Source organism: Mirounga leonina, unplaced genomic scaffold (genome assembly GCF_011800145.1).
Source record: "Mirounga leonina isolate KUSES-001 unplaced genomic scaffold, KU_Mleo_1.0 Mir_118, whole genome shotgun sequence".
NCBI lineage: Eukaryota > Metazoa > Chordata > Mammalia > Carnivora > Phocidae > Mirounga > Mirounga leonina.
In genome coordinates, this window is record NW_023270277.1 from 4,555,918 (window position 1) to 4,572,893 (window position 16,976).

The 16,976-nt window shown below is 43.9% G+C and overlaps 1 protein-coding gene across 8 annotated transcripts in view; it reads left to right on the top strand.

Annotated features, from left to right (window-relative positions):
- Window positions 1-16,976, top strand: part of LOC118007349 (E3 ubiquitin-protein ligase RNF144A) — a 184,252-nt gene that overhangs the window by 23,727 nt on the left and 143,549 nt on the right. For 6 of the 8 annotated variants that reach the window (XM_035000398.1, XR_004678385.1, XM_035000392.1 and 3 more), the window contains one exon: window positions 2,422-2,619. The exons of the other annotated variants lie outside the window; for them this stretch is intronic. The gene's annotated coding sequence lies outside the window, so the exon portion shown is untranslated. Of the gene's footprint in view, window positions 1-2,421; window positions 2,620-16,976 lie in introns of those variants that run through there. 8 annotated transcript variants of the gene reach the window in all.

Genomic DNA, 16,976 nt, shown 5'->3' on the forward strand with positions numbered 1-16,976 from the left:
GTGGGGGCTTTGGACCCAGGAGCCTGGTCTGGAGCAAGGCAAGAGTTCTCTTGCTCAGGCCGCGTGTGGGAACGCTTGTCATTTTAGTCAAAGAGCAGCAAGGAAGGAATAGCTGTGGGTTTATCCACCGGGGTGTATCTCATGTCTACTCAGATTTAAACGTTTGCTGCTCTCTGGTATCCCTCTTTGAAGTGACTGGAAAAACTGAATTGATTTTGTTCTTTGCTCCCTGACCAGACATGCCTAAAAATAAGCTGAGTTCAGATGTTGGTGTTACGTTCCTGAGCAGAAGCTATACTTGAGAAAAGAGTTTGGGAAATCCAGGGGTTATCTTGCCTTACTCTTTTTAAGCTTTTTCCAGTTGATGTTTCTTTTTTTTTTTTTTTAAGTTTATTTATTTAAGCAGTCTTTACAACGTGGGGCTTGAACTCACGACCCCGAGATCAAGAGCCAAATGTTCTACCAACTGAACCACCCAGGTGCCCCTGATGTTTCTTTTTTAATAATAGTTTCATTAGGTACACTTCACCATTTTAAAGTACAGTTGACCCTCGGACAACACGGGTTTGAAACGCACAGTCCACTTATACATGGATTTCTTTCAATAAATATGGTACAGTTCTGTCAATGTATTTTCTCTTCCTTATGATTTTCTTAACAGCATTTCCTTTTCTCTACCTTACTTTATTATACGAATACAGAATATAATGCATCTAACACACAAAATATGTGTTGATTGAATGTTGAACATTTTTATGTGCTTATTGGACATTTGATTATCTTTTTTAGAGAAATGTCTATTCAGACTTTTTGCCCATTTTTGATTTGGGTTATTTGTCTTTTTACTGTTGAGTGGTAAGGGTTCTTTATATAATCTAGATAGATACTAGGTCCCTGTCAGACGTATGTTTTATATATATTTTCTTCCCTTCTATGGGTTGTTTTTTACTTTATTGATGGTGTTTTTTGACACCTGAAATTTTACAATTTATTTTTTTATTCTGTGTGCTTTTGATGACATATCTAAGAAACTGGTACCTAATCTAAGGTCACAAGGATTTACTCCTATGTTTTCTTTTAAGAGTTTTATAATTTTTGCTCTTACATTGAGGTCTGACCCGTTATGAGTTAATTTTTTGTGAAAGGCACGAGCTCAGTGGTGATTCATTCTTGGTGCGTCTGCACCATTTGCTGAAAAGACTGTCACTTACCCTTTAAAACATCATGACGTTCTTGTCAACAATCAGTTACCCGTTAACGTATGGGTTTATTTCCGGACTGTCAGTTCTAATCCAGTGATCTTTGTGTTTGTCCCTATGCCAGGGCCACACCATCTTGATTACTGTAGCTTTCCTTTTCTTTTTTTTCTTTCTTTTTTTTTTTTTTTTTGACATCAGGAAGTGTGACTCCTCCAACTTTGCTTTTCTTTTTCAAGGTTCTTTTGTCTATTAGAAGTCTCTTGGATTTCCATATGAATTTTAGGATCAGCTTGACAATTTCAAACCAACAGAAAAAAGAGAACCTGGGATTTGAATAGACATGACATTGAATCCAAAGATCAAGTGGGGGAGTGTTACTGTCTTAACGGGATTGTTGTCTGACCTGTGTGCGCAGGATGTCTTTCCATTTATTTAGGCTTTGGATTCTTATGATGATGTTTTGGTAGTTTTCACTGTACAAGTCTTGCAGATCTTTTGTTAAGTTTATTTGTAAATATGGTATTCTTTTTGATGCTATTCTAAAATGGGTCTCTTCTAACAGCACATTTTTTTACTCCATTCTACCAATTTCTGCCTTTTGATTGGAGTGCTTAGACCATTTTATATAATTACTGATAAGGTGGAATTTATGCCTCCCATTTTGCTATTTGTTTCCCATGGGTCCTCTGTCTTTTCCTTTATTCCTCTGTTGTGCCTTCTTTTTTGTTAAGTAGTTTCTAGTATTCCATTTTAATTCTGTTGTTTATTTTTTTTAAATATATTTTTGAATTATTTTCTTAATGATTACTTTAGGGGTTACAATTAAAATAGTCTTGTCTTATTTTTAAGCTTTTCCGCGGACTTGAATCTGTCCCTGTAGGAATCCAACTGGGAGAACTCTGATCGCTGTGACTAGAAAGGGAGGGGACAGAAAGTCAACCAGGGACTGTTTGTTATCTGAGAATTATCTGTGTGGGTCGATTTATCTGTTAACTTCTTGGTGGGGTTGGGTTGTTTATACTACAAACCTCTCCACTGAACCGTGATACTTCCCAAATGTTTGATCTGATACAGTTTTTAGGAATCCGATCAGTAGCCTTCCCTCCCGGCTTGGAGATCTGAGAGGCCAGTGCTGGGGTGGTTGGAAGTCAGCATGGTGGTCCTCGCTTCCTCCTCCCACAGCCTGTTCTCTGAGGTCCTGTGCTCTCCTCACGTTTCCCAGGTGTCGAGCCCCCTGCTGAGTCTGGTACGCTCCCAGCTCCCAGGTCTGGAGGGACCCCAGTGCCTAAGACCTTCTCCCACGGCTCCTCATGGACAGCCTGTCATGAAGCGAGGAGCCAGCTGAATGCGCTTAAGCACATCAGGACACCAGGATTTGGCCAGAAGACAGTTCCTCTCCTCCCCTCAGGAATTCTCGGAGGTAATTTTGAATTTGGTCAAGGAAGGCTTGAAAACCTTCCTTTATGTCTTAGAATCTCAGCCACTGGGAAGACAATAGCCTTGCCTGGGTGGATTTTTCTGTACCCCTTAAGCTACACCATGTAAGCAATTACCTAGTACACTTCTCCTGAATTGATTTTAAGGATGGTTCTCAACATATTATGTTAAGCTGTTATAGTAATTAATATTTTATGAAGATTTCCACATGGGTCCTCATTTACTGCGTATAACAAGCTGTGAGGTTGATATTGCTAGTCTCATTTGGTAGATCAGGAGACAGGTCTAGAAAATGCACCCAGGGTCTCACTGATTCATTAATTCACTGAGAACCCAAGGGCTGTGCTCCTGGGTCCTGTTCTAATTCAGGACACACAGTGAACACAACAGACACAAATCCCTGCTTTCATGGGGATCCTAGTTTAGTGGGGGTGTGAGTGGAGAATGGGGATGGGAACAGGCACGGAGATAGACCACAGACAGCTAACAGCTTGAAGGAGGAAATTACATGTTTCGTTACAAGGCATGAATGTAGTGGAGAAAAGAAAAAGCAGACCAAGTTTAGGAGGGTGGGGCAAGTTGCAGTTTTAAAGGGAGTGGTTAGGAAGGTGTCATTAAAAAGCTGACATTTGGACATGGATTTAAGGAGTTGTGCTAACTAACCGCTTGGCGTCTGGGACAAGAGCATTATAGTTAGAAGAAAAGGTGGGTGCAGAGGTTCACTGGTGTGTCGGAGAAAATACCAAGGAGGCAGGGTGGCTGGAGGGGAACCAGCAGAGAGCAGTGAGTTGGCGGGGGAGGTGGTCGGGAGGTAACAGGAACCTGACCATGTCTAGCATTGCAGACTACTGGGGAATTCTAGGTTTGATGATGGGAAATCAGTGCAGGGTATTAAGCAGAGGAGAGACAGGATCTGTATTCCATTTTATTTTTATTTTTTTAGGATTTTATTTATTTATTTGACAGAGAGAGCATAAACAGGGGGAGTGGCCGAGGGAGAGGGAGAAGGAGGCTCCCCACTGAGCAGGGAGCCCGATGCAGGGCTCAATCCCAGGACCCCGGGATCACGACCTGAGCCAAAGGCAGACGCTTCATAGACTGAGCCACCCAGGAGCCCCTGCATTCCATTGTAATAGACTCATTCTGGGCTCTGTATTGATACAGGATATAGGGGGTGGAGGATGAGGGTAGACGAGGAGACTATGTAGAAGCCAATAGAGAAATCCGTTACAGTAATTCAGACAAGAGATAATGGTGGCCTGCCCTGCTGGTAACAGTGGAAGCAGTGAAAAGTGGTCACATTTTGGGTATAGTTTGAAGACAGAGTCCCTCAGATGTCCCGGCAGAATGGGTGTGGGGTGTGAGAGCCAGGTACATGTCTCTAAGTATGTCAGGGATTTTAGCTGCTGTAACTAGACAGAGTTGTCACCCACTGAGACGGGGAAGTCTGCAGATAGAGAAAGTTGGGGTGCAAAAAGAGATCAGAAGTTCGGTTTTGAGCACGTTGAGAGATTCTAAGACAGATGGTGAGTGGACAGTTCTGTACAGATCCCACAGTGGAGGACCGTGGTCTGGGCTGGGGTATAATGGGAGTCTTGAGCCTGTGGATGGTATTTAAAGGCATATGATCAGATGAGATCCCAGTGAAAGGAGAGTTTTGAGAACAGGGTCCTGGAGCATTTCTAGCTCTATGACGAGCAAGAGAAGAGGAAGAGGCAGCAAAGGAGACCAAGCAGGAACAACCAGAGATGTAGACGAAGACCAGGAGGGTGGCATCTTGGAAGCCACAGGAAATCATCTCAGAAGCAGGGGGTTATGAGCTGATGGTCCAGGTGACATGAGGACTGAGAGTTCTCTTGGGTCAGTGCCGTGCAGGTCATTGGTGGCTTTGGTAAGAAGAGTAAAATGACAGGTGGGTCCGGTGACTGTGGCAACAAAAAGCGCCATAAGAGTGGGTTCAGAGGGAAGGACGGAGGGGAGGAGTTGGAGACAGATTGTTGACAACTGACAGCAGAATTGCGGGTGCTGTCCGGGGTAAGTAAGGCCAAGAGCATTAATTTTCATTTGGAGGCATTAGTATTATACTTACAGGCTGGTGGTAATGGTTCAGTAGAGAGTGGAAAGTTGATAATGCAGGACGGGGGTTGCTGCAGTCATTTCTTGAGCAGGTGAGAGGTGCATCTGCGTACAAGAATACTTGCTTTAGGAGGCATGCAGGTAAGTGTGGGGGGGTAGGCTAGCGTCAGATACGTGGGGGCCCAGGTGTGGTGCTCACTCCGCCGTTTTCTTCTGATTGCGTATATTTTCTTTGTGAAATGGGAAACAAGGTGGCCAGCTGAGAGGGTGGAGGAGGGGTTGCAAGTTTGGGGAGACAAGGGAAGGAGTGCAAAGTCCTCTAGAAAGAGTAGGCACGTGGGAGCAAGACCCCTGTGAGTGTGATTGTGTGTTTCCTTAGCTGGGGAGGAGAAGGTCAAGAATGGAATTCTTGTTTGGCTGAACAGAGGGCGCAGAGTGAGAGGGTGGCCTGAGGTGACAGTGGATGCAGGAGGGAGATGGGCCCACCGAGCTTCACCTGGTGGTGCAGGGGGGTGGCGAGGAAGAGTCTGGACTGGACGGACGGCGGGCGGAGGAGGCACAGAGGAGGGTCAGCGCTGTCCGGTTAGGGCCCCTGGCGGGAGTGGATGAGGGACACCAGTGCTGGGCTGTAGTTGTTCAGGGAACCAGGGACCTAGGGCAGCGGCGGGTACCTAAACTGCAGCGCTCCTCCCGGCGAGCCCTGCCTCCCTGTCACCCACCCGGCTTCCGCTGCCTGCCTGAGCCGTCCCACTGACCCCAGAGCGGCGTGCCCTCGTAGCCCACCCGCCCCGGAGCCGTGCTGGGAGCGCATGGCTAGCAGCCTTTGCTTTGTGGAGGCGAGGGAGGTGTGTGGAGGTGTGCGGGCTCTCGGCACTGTGGGAAGGAAGGAGGAAATGTGGATGTTGACCTTTGTAGCGCTCTTCCCCTTCTTCACGTGCCCTGGAAACTGTGTATGTGCTAACCTTTTGCTTTTTAACCTTAACGTGAACGTTTTCGGGTGATTGCATCTTTCTGTGCAGTGTGTGTGCAGGCCCGGAGATGTGGAGCGTGTCCTCAGGTGTGAGGGAGATGGGAGAGCTCCCCGGAAAAAATGCCCTGCAAGGCCGGTCGAATGGCCTTTTTCCCTGCCCACACCCACCTCCCAGGACGTTCTGTTTGAGAGTCTGTCTCCAGCAGATTCCAAGAGCTGTGAAATGGCTCCGTAGTCACAAAAGATCGATGTTGGAGAGGCCAAAATCCCAGAAAATGACATTCCAGCACAAGCAGAGCTATTTTTAAATGTTTAGGATTTATAAGGAGAAACCGTCTTCATGGAATATAAACCACCCCCAATTCACACTTCTGGGATTGAAGTAGCTAAATCTGAAAGATAATTCTGGCTTGTTTTTCTCCCCAAGTGGAGAATGTCATTGGTGAAAACTGATGTCTTGGGCTGAGCAGCTCCGACCCGGCCTTGGCCGTGACCCGGTGCTGGGAAGGGCCGGCGCTGAGCCGGTGCCAGCTGTGGGCCTCTGCCCTGTCACCTCTGCCCTGGGCTAGTGAAGCTTTGGGGCAAAGGTTGTTTAAAACACTTAACTAGCAGAGAGAACACCAATACCCCGCCTGAGTGCTCTTGGGCTCAGAGTGGCCGCAGTGGTTAAAGGAGCAATGTTTTTAGAGACAGCAACAGGTAGAGATGCTGTCGTGAGTCGCCCTGGCTGGAGGCTCCATTCACGTGAAACCTAACAAGCTCATTTTCCACGTCTAACTCCGTTGCCCTGTCTTCTTATTTATTTTTGTCCCTTTTTTGTTTGTTTGAGAGCCCTGAGTGGCTTTAGTCTCTGTGCTGCCGGGCAGGCTCTGCAGGCCGGCCGGGGCATGGCCTGGGCATGGCCTCCGCAAGCCCTCCGGGTTTCCACCCTCTGGGTTTGAGCGACAGAGAGAGAGAGAACGAGTTTCTGGGACTGCAGGCCTCTCTGGACGGGTCAGCAGCCAATGTCCGGGGGTCATCAGTTACCTGCAAGGCCACCTGTGGGGCTGGGAGGGGCCAGAGAGGGTAGGCATTTCTGCTTTACTCTTTCTCTTTGACTGATGCTGACAAGCCGACCATGGGGAACTCCGTTCCCAAAACAGAGGCGTTGAGGAGTGGGTGCGGAGGCTGGGAGGGTGCCCTGCCACCTGAGACCTCGTGAGCTGCTGTGGGACGGGGACGGGGACAGGGAGAGAGGACAGTGGTCTCGGGAGCCACATATGCCGGACCCTGAATATTCGGTTACAATCTATCCCATGGCTGGTGGAGAACCATTAAAATTTGTGAAAGGTAGTGATAGGTTTAAAAAAAAAAAAGTGTTCTGGACAGATTCATGGGGGGCTGCTGTGCTTTCAGTATGAAGAGAAGATTGGAAGCAACGAAAAGAGTCAAAAGGGAAAGTTTGATCATGTGTCCTAACAAAATTGGGGGACTTCCCCCACCCCTGATTTTAAAGATAGAGTACTTTTTTTTGGTTATTCCTAAAAGCCTAACAACAGAGCTTCATAGACATGTGCATACACAGTTACCAAAGAAATCTCATGCCTTCTCTTGTGCTTAGAGTTGCATAAATAACTTACGATCTTAGCGACATTTAACATTGCTTGATTAAGTATCAATGAGGAAACCATTATGATTATGTCTAATGACATCGGGTCATTAGAATTTATTATCAAATGGATAACATAATTCAATTACCTCAATCTTATTTTCATTCTGACTTTACTGATTTTAATAATTGATTTTACGAGTGTGTTCCATAACTTATTTCTGGTATTTTAAAAAGTATCAACACATTTATTTGAATTTAATACTAAGGTGATAGAAAGGAGATCTGATTGGTTTGGCAGTGAAAAGGGTCTTTGTCTTTTAAGTTATTAGAACAAACTAAATATGCAAGTAATATGCACAGACATAATTGAAGCATTGTTATGATAAGGTTATTCATTGAGATATTTTATATGGAAAGGCACATTAACATTTATATTTTTTCAAATTCTTTTTGAGTGTGTTGGTTTAAACAAGGTGCCTCTAAGAGAAAAAGTAATGAGTGCAATTAAGCAATTTCTACAGCCTTAGTCCACTGTATTGATGTACTTTCCAGAAATTGGGCCTTGAATGATTGATGTCTTGGTAATTCATTTTCTTACAGATCAGATGGTTTCCCAAGGTTTTCTTTTGTAGGAAGATGCAGTGATTAAATTGTTGGCGGATCACTAAAACTAGTTATTTTATTTTATTATTATGTGATTTTTGGCATATATATGGAAGAAGTTTCATTTTTACACATACGATCTGTTCTCATATATGCACTTAGGTACAAAATTATCTTGAACTGGTGCTTCAGGGGAGTCCCATTAGTAACCAGGCCCAGCTATGGGAGTGGCCTTATGTATTGCAGTCCGATGAGTTATTTGCAGAGTTCAGGACTATCGCTGTGAAGACCATGAATGGGCAGGGTTGGTGTGCCGGCGAGGAGGGGTGCCAGTGGGCTTTGGGCATCTATCCTTGGAAGTGTAGGCCACGTAAGATGGCCACACGGTACCGTGTAATTTTGTTCTGGATCCTCTTTGTCCAGTTCAAATGCAATACTGTGGTGTAAGCTGAAGTGAGCACCAGAGAATATAACCTTATCACTGCCCCCACCCCAGCAAGAAAATCAAACTCACTGTGGAGTTTTGAGAAATCGCAATGGAGAGCATTCTGTGATTTCTCCGTTGTATGAGTAAGTGAATGTGAGGATTAACAAGAAACAGGATGTTTTGTGTATAAATTGTTTCAAGATGGGGAAAAAATCATATTTCATAATCTTTGAGGAGGGTGCTAGCCTGGAGAAAGCATTTCACCATACTTTTTTTTTTTTTTGAAGGGATCAAGAAGTTTTCAGTAGAATAGAGAATAAATCAGAAGTGCATGGTCTGAGGAAGATTCTTGTTCCGTTAAGGACAGGACATGAAGGATAATGAAATTATGGATGTTAAGAGCTGGTATTGGGATTGAATCTGGACCTCTGTAGCCTAGAGCTGCATCTCTGGTCGTGGAGATGGAGACTGGGGAGGTTTGTGGATATCGTCCAACACTTGCATTCAGAGATCTGGCCCCCAGCTCAGCTAGATCATCCATGTTCTCTTAAAATTCATTGATGGTGAATCAACAGATGGGCTTTCTGAATCCATCCAGGATCTATCTTTGCTCTTAATCTCAGACTTTGCACTTTTAAAGTTTAACAGTTAAGCTGGTTACTTAATTTTTAAATAAGTACACGCACATAGTAAAATCATTAAAATAAAACTACAGAGAGGATATTAAGTACCAATTTAAATTGCCTATGTCTTTATTTTCCCCAGACAAAACCAGTATGAATTTTTTTTTTTGGCTTACCCATCTAGAAAAATTTAGTACTCATAAAAAGATACTCTTTTTATCTTTATTTATTTTTTAAAAGATTTATTTGTTTATTTTAGAGAGAGAGCATGTGAGTGAGAAAGCAGGGGTGGGGGAGGGGCAGAGGGAGAGAGAGAATCTGAAGCAGACTCCCCACTGAGTGTGGAGCCCAGCCACACAGGGCTCCATCCAACTCACAACCCTGAGATCATGACCTGAGCCGAAATCAAGAGTTGGCCACTTAACCGACTGAGCCACCCAGGTGCCCCAAAAGATACCCTTTTAAAATCTAAACTAGATAAGCCGTTGGACCGTTCAAAGGGGGCTTTTAAAGAAATGTCAAGTAGGATGTGATACATAGAAGTCCTCATGTATGTGAGTTACGAAGCACATGTAATGAGCGTCCATGGGCCTGTGTCTTACACAAAGATGTTATCAATACTGTGGCATCCCTGTGAACGTTCCTCCCACGTCTGACTGCCCTCATGTCCCACCCGTCCCCCAGAGCACCTTCTAGTTCAGGTGGTCTGTGTCTCGCTCAACTGTATAGAATTTTACTCATAGAAACAGGCTCATGCTGTGAGTAGACCTGTAGACTCAGTGCTCTGTTTCTGCGATTTACCCACATTGCTCTATGTAACTGTATTTATTCACCTCACAGTCTGTAGTGTTAGATAATGTTGCCACCAAGCAGTCCGTGTGTCTTCCTGCCAGTGGACGTTGGGTTATTTTCAGTGTCTGGAATAATACATTCTGCCTTTGATATTCTGGCACATGTCTCTGCTTCACACGTGCATTTTTTTCTTGATTATATAGTTAGGAGGAGCTTCTGGGCCTGAAGAAAGACTAATTCATGACCAACGTAACGAGAAAATGCAGTGATTTGGGAAGTGATTATAGCCGTTCATGCTGTCATCAGCAGTGAATAAGTTTCTTGTAAGATTGCTGCCTGTCTTATCCCAACACTCGGTGTTCTTAGGCCTCTTAAGTTTTGCCCAGTTAATAGTCAAGTGAGTGTAATGTGCCCAGGGAACTGAGCTTTCTGCACGCTTTATCACCACCTGTTTCCTCGTTGTAAAAAGACCCTTCCTCTCTTTGGTCTCATTTTCCGTTGGATTGGATATGTTCTTCTCATTGATTTGAAAGCATGCTTTATATATTCTGAAGACTAACATAGGTTTTATGTGTTAAAATATTATCTCCCAGTTTGTGCCATATATTTTCACAAGGTATCTTTTGATGAAAAGAAGTTCTGGATTATAGTGTATTTACTGTGTCAACCTTGCCCTTATGGTTAGGGCCTTTCATTTAAGATACTCTTCTGTATCTTGAGGTCAGAAGTTACTTTTATATTTTCCTTTACCAGTTTTAACATCATATGGAGTTCTTTTGGTGTGTGATGTAGTAATCCAATACGATTTTTATCCACAGGACAAACAGTTTACCCAGTACCATTTATTGAATAATACGTTTTTTCCATTGATCTGAAATACACATTCTGTAATGTATTTAGTTTCCATATGCATGGGTTTCTTTCTGTGTCTTCTGTATTTATATGTTCATTAATTTGCCCACTCTCTGTATCAGTGCAATATGCTTTTTATAAAAATTATTTTATTTTATTTATTTACTTGAGATAGAGATAGAGAGAGAAAGAGAGAGAGAGCACATGAGCAGGGGGGAGGGGCAGAGGGACAAGCAGACTCCTCACTGAACAGGAAGCCCAAGGCAGGGCTTGATCTCAGGACCCTGGGATCATGACCTGAGCCGAAGGCAGACGCTTAACTGACTGAGCCCCCCAGGCACCCCATCACTCTCTTAATTACTGACACTCTCTACTAAGACTTGATATTTGGTCCCCTCACCTTTTTTCCTCTCATTGAGTGATGTTTGGCTGTACTCAGGCTTTTGCCCTTCTGTAGAAATTTTAAAGTTAATTTATGAAACAACATTTCATATGTTATGAATTAATAATGACAGTTATAACAGTAAAACCTTTTGGGCGTTTGCTTGAATTGCATTAATTCTATACGTAAGTTTAGAAAGAATTTACTTTTTTTTTATATTGAGTCCTATTCATGAACATTGTATTACTGTCTTTGTATTTGTCTTCACAAATGTTTTTTGGTAGTTTTATACTTTTCTGTAGAGAGACCTCACATCTTCTGTGTTCTCCTAGGCACATAACATGTTGTATGCGTTTGTTTGCTCCTAGGCACCTTAGTTTGGGATGCTTTTGGAGATGGCATCTTTGCTGGAGTATAAAAATGTAATTGACATTTGTATATTGACCTTGCATTTAGCCATTTTACTAAGCCTTCAGTATTTCTAATATTTTGTCTGGAGATCTTCATATATAAAAAGTCGTATGTGACTAAATAAAGTATTGTTTATTCCTTTTCAGTTCTATTTTCTCATTTTCCTGTTTGAGTTTGGGCCCTTCATACAATGTTGCGTTGAAGTAATAGAAGATGTCCTTTCCTTGTTCCTGATTTTTTTAAGGAATGTTCTCATTTAATTAATGATGTTGCTGTTTTTTTTTTTTAATGTTCCTTTTTAAGTTAAGGAAGCTCCCTTATGCTTCTGTTTTGCAGAGTTGTGTTTTATGTTTTTAATCATAAATGCATATTGAGTTTTATCAAAGGTTGTTCTGCATCTATTAAGATGACCATATAGTTTCCACTGTTTTCTTCTTACTGTGTTATATTACAGGTATTATTCCAGTGGTAAACTCTCTTGTACTCCTAGGGTAAATCTAGCTTGTTCAACTTTATGGTTTTTCTCCCCTAAATACAATTCTGATACACATCTGGATTCTATTTGGTCTTATTTGTTTAAATTTTTTTTTATTTACTCATGAGTGAGTTTGCCTATATTTTTGCTTACTCTTTCTGCTTTTGTCTGATTTCGAAAGAGTTTTATTTTTTTCTTTTGTTCCTATTCCTTGCAAGATTTTGTGTATGATTTGAATGATCTGCTCTTGAAATTTTGGTATCACTCAGCTGAAAACAAGACCTAGTGCTTTCCTTGTTGGAAGATTTCTAACTCCTCATGATTTTTTTCAAGGCTTATAAAATTATTTGAATTCCTTTTTTTTTTTTTAAGATTTTATTTCCTTTTGAGAGGAAGAGTAAGAGAGGGAGAGAGAGAGCACAAGCTGGGGGTGGGGTGGGGAAGGGGCAGAGGAAGAAGCAGGCCCTCTGCTGAGTAGGGAGCCAGATGAGGGGACTCAATCCCAGGACCCTGGGACCATGACCTGAGCTGAAGGCAGCCGCTTAACTGACTGAGCCACCCAGGCTCCCTGAGCTCCTTTCTTTTTGAACCAGTTTTCTTAAATTATATTTTTCTAGGAGTATATTTAATATTCCCTATTTTCAAGTTTAAATCAGTACAAAATTATTCATTTAATTTTAAGTCTCTGCTATTTGTGTTTCATTACAAATACAGCTTATTTGGGCCATATCTTTTTTTTCTTGACCAGCTTGCCAAAGAGTGTATGTTTTATTATTATTTTCAAAGAAAAACACTTTTGAGTTTGTTGACTCTCTTTATTTTAACTTTTGTGTGTGTTTTATTTTTATAATTTTTCTGTAGCGGGTCTTTTCCTTCTACTCTGTGTTTATTGCTTTCCTAACTTCTTAAGCCTCAGGTAGCTCAGTCATATTTAGGCTTCTTTTCTAATAGAAGCATTTAAGATGAGGAGTTTCCCGGGGCGCCTGGGTGCTCAGTTGTTAAGCGTCTGCCTTTGGCTCAGGTCATGATCTCAGGGTCCTGGGATTGAGCCCCGCATCCGGCTCCCTGCTCAGCAGGAAGCCTGCTTCTCCCTCTCTCACTCCTCCTGCTTGTGTTCCCTCGCTCGCTATGTCTCTTTCTGTCAAATAAATAAAATCTTTAAAAAAAAAAAAATAAGGTGATGGGTTTCCCTCTCAGCACTGCTTTGATGGCATCTTAACTTTTAAATAATATTCTCATTATTGGTCTATGGTTTTTTCTGAACCCATGAGTGTTAAGTCTCTTAGAGTTCTCACATTGGGGATTCTTCTCATCATTGATGTCTCTCTTGACTGCACTGAGGTCAGAATGCCTGGTCCATGTGACACCATGATTTGAAATTTGCCAGGTCATTTTTTTATGACCCTATGTGAGGTCAGGTTTTGTAAATGTTCTGTGTAGTTTTGAGAGGTTTGTGAATTCTCAGTTTGTTGACTAGGAGATTTACATTTATTAAATTTAGATTAATAGTGCTTTTTATATCTTCCATATTTTTACAAATTTTGTATGTTTGTTGTATTACATAATATCTAATGACTTTCCCCTCTGATGGTGTGGTTGCCATTTTTTCAGTGACTGTCAATTTTGCTTTTTATATTTTGAAGTAATTCAATGTATACAAATTTAGAAATAGCTTCATAATGAAGTGGACCTTCTGTTGTGTAGATGTTTTCTTTTTTCTAGTTATGCTTTTTGGTTTAAATGCTAATTTTTCTGAAGCTTTGTTTTGGTTAGCATTTCCCTGGATCACCTTTCTCTGTCCTTTGACTTCCAATCTTTCCAATTTCTGAAGGTTTTCTGCATCTCCCTCTCTTTTTACAATTCAATTTTATCGTTTTTTTTTTTCTTTTGGCTATTAAGTTTAATCCATCTATTTCTTATGATCTTTAATATATTTGGATTTTATTTCCCAAATTATTTTTACACTATTTTCTTTCTTTCTTTTTTTTTTTTTAGTGCATGTTCGTTTCTTTGTAATCTTAACTGCATTTTTCCCTTTTATAATTTGGCAGTTATACATTCTATTTCTTTTCTCTTAGTGGATACTGCTGAAATTCTACCGTATGTTATACAAAGTCTAAGATAAATATCGTAACTCCTCGGCTTTTAAAATACACAAAGCTTTAGAACACTGTGATTGACTTAGTTTATAAGCTATGTGTGCTTTTTTTTGGTTTAGTATTTTAACTGGGCTTTAGTTACTTTCCAGTGTGAGGCACGTTTATGGAATCTCATTCATCATATTGAGAGGAGTAGCTGTTTCTCTTTGTTTTTTAAAGTCACTACATCTTTGTTGCTACTAAAGGTATGGTCTCTCGAGTCCTAAACCCACTTCGGTATTGGGAGTACCCCAGAGGGTGCTTCAGTGGAGTGTGTGTGAGTATTAGGGTAAAGACACATTTGTTGGTCGGTTTGGACGAGGTGAATGGTCCAGATCCAACCTGTATGTAAGTAGAGAGACTCCTTCATCCATTATGCAAACATAAAGAAAGAACAAGACCGTGTTAAAACTAGTTATTATCAGCAAGGTATTGTAGGTCTTTTAGTTCTGTAGTTTCATTTTACTTTTATTTTCTGTAGTGTATCAGCATGTATAAGGAGACTCACACCATTACTGCCCACAAAAGGAAAGGCCGATAGTACCTGTTTTTTTAAAAGAAACCTCTTTGTCCTGTGTTTTCATCAGGGACTTGAAATTCTGGGACACATCGGGCTTTCATTATCCAGCGTGTTTATTAGGTGTATGTGGCACTATGCCAGTCCCTATTAGGGCCGAATCAGGTGTGCCTTTTCTCCTGAACCTTTCACTGCCTGGCAACACCCGTGTGTGGCCTTGTGGAACCTTCCGTGCAAAGGAAGTCATGGAGCTCCGTGGAATAGCAGTTTCCAAACTTATTTTGGGGAGGTGGTGGTGCAGTGGCCCTTTCTTTAAATAAGTCTCGCGGAAGCCTGATGTCTTAAAAATAAATGGAAATAAAAGTCAGGGCAGACTCAGACTGAACAGGCTTGGGCACCTGCAGCCTTCTCTAGCTAAGGATTCCTCGCCCTGGCCTGCAGGTAGAGCCGGCGAGCTGCAGGACCCACCGGCACTCCTCTGCATTCAACCGCTACCTGTCAGCAGAAGAGAAACTGGAAGCTCCAGGGGGGTCACGGGTGGGCTGGTGGCTGGAGCAGAGTTCACGTCTTCACGGCCCCTTCTGGGCTCTGCAGCCACCAGCTCATTCCCTGTGGAGCCAACTAGGCCACGAGGTACACATCTCCACTGTGAATGACTTCTTCAAATCCAGATCCTGTCTGTCCAGGCCTTTTGCTTGGGTGACCACAGTTCTCCAACCAGACTTGCAGCGTCTCCTTCATCCCGGCCCCGGGTCTGCTGTGGGCTTCCTGGGGAGACCAAGGAGAAGCCTGTCGAGTGTCCCGTAACAGGGATAGGGTGACAGAAAGACTCGCCTTGTCTCCGTCTTCTGTCTGCTTCAGGCTCTTGCTCGTCTTCTCACTGTTGGTCACAGAGGGGTCGATTCTTTCAAGCAGACAGACTGCGTGCTATTTCTGTGCTGTAAATTTCCAAGGCTTCTTCCTCGTCCACCTCTCCAACCACACGCTGGAATCAGCAGTGTGTTTGCAGCTATAATCAGCACACTTAAATACTAGTTCAGTTCAGAGTGAGTACGAAATCCGGACAGCTCTTCACTCCGAAAGAAGCTGTAAAAATATCACACGGCCTTGGGCCCTCTGAGACCTTGGACAATGCGGTGATCCCTGCAAGCCTTGTTAAGGTTTATGGGGTGCTCCAGAATAGCCCCGATGACATGTGAAGGGGGCTCTGATTCGTAGGAAATTGTGTCTGACACCAAGTCTCGGCTGCCAGCTGGCGGATTCCGAGTTTCTGTTTTCCTGAGGTAAGACACACAGTCAGAGCTGTTTATTCTCCTGTAGGACGACACCTTCCGTAACCGTCCCCGTGTCCTCCGTGTGTGGCACCTGGTGTACCTGGCATGGCTGTGGGCAGCCGAGCTGCAGTCGGGGGTGTTCAGAGCCTCCGGCTTCCCCGCCTTACTGCTCTTGTTCGTGGGCCTCTGGTGTTTTCCCCACTCCTGTGCGCACGTTGTCTGACCGTCCCCGTGACCGTCCCCGTGACCATCCCCCATGACAGGTGGCAGCGCGAGGCTTGCAGGGCGGGAGGGGACGAAGTGTCCCAGAGCTCTGGAATCCAGCTTTCCATTGGCTCTTGAATCCAGGTCTGCTGACTCTTGCACAGAGATGCTTCCCATTTCACTGCTGCCTCCAGGGAGATCCTCAGAGAGCTCTGTTCGGATCTCCTAGCATCTGGGGCCACTGTTCAGCCCCACTCAGCATGTCACTCCTGGAAGGCTTGGTCGTGTGTAGTCCACTCCCTTACTCATTATCTGATAGCGTCCACACGCTACAAAAAACTTGGAGGCCGTTTCCACATTATTACTGGTTTCTCTGCCCTTAGGCTCTGGAGTAATTGCTCTAAAATGACCAACATGAAGACACCTCTGTTCAGAACTCTATCAGTGGCTCCCAGGGCTTCAGGGGCCAAGTTCAGGGTCTGAACCTGGCCTGGCTGTGTCTCATACTCTCAGGGCCCTGGCGATCACCTGGCTGGAGTGCAGGGATGGTTTTTCACGGGCTCCTCCCTCCCCTTGGTCAGGGGTCTGCAGGAAGCTTGAGCTGGGACAAGTCTGGTGCAGAAGCCCCTTCTCTGTTGCAGCCCCCCGTGCCTGGGCCCTGCGGTCGTGGATTCGCTCCGTGGGGCCTGCACTGTGAGCTCAGCGGGGAGTCTTGCGTCTGCTGGGCTTTGAGAGAGCGCCTGAAGGTCAGGACTCACTTCGGAGTGTTGCTGACTGAAGGAGCAGCAGTGATACAACTCCCTTTCGCACCCCCTTGTGGCTGTGTGCAGAGTGTAGCTCTGTGGAGGAGTGGCACGTGGGCGGGAGCGTGATGCCGTGACCGTGGCGGGGGACTGGTCTGCCCCCTGTCCACGTGGCCTTGGTGGTCCTGGCTCCACGTGCCCGATGCACAGTCTGCAGGGGGTGGTCCTGGCTCCACGTGCCCGATGCACAGTCTGCAGGGGG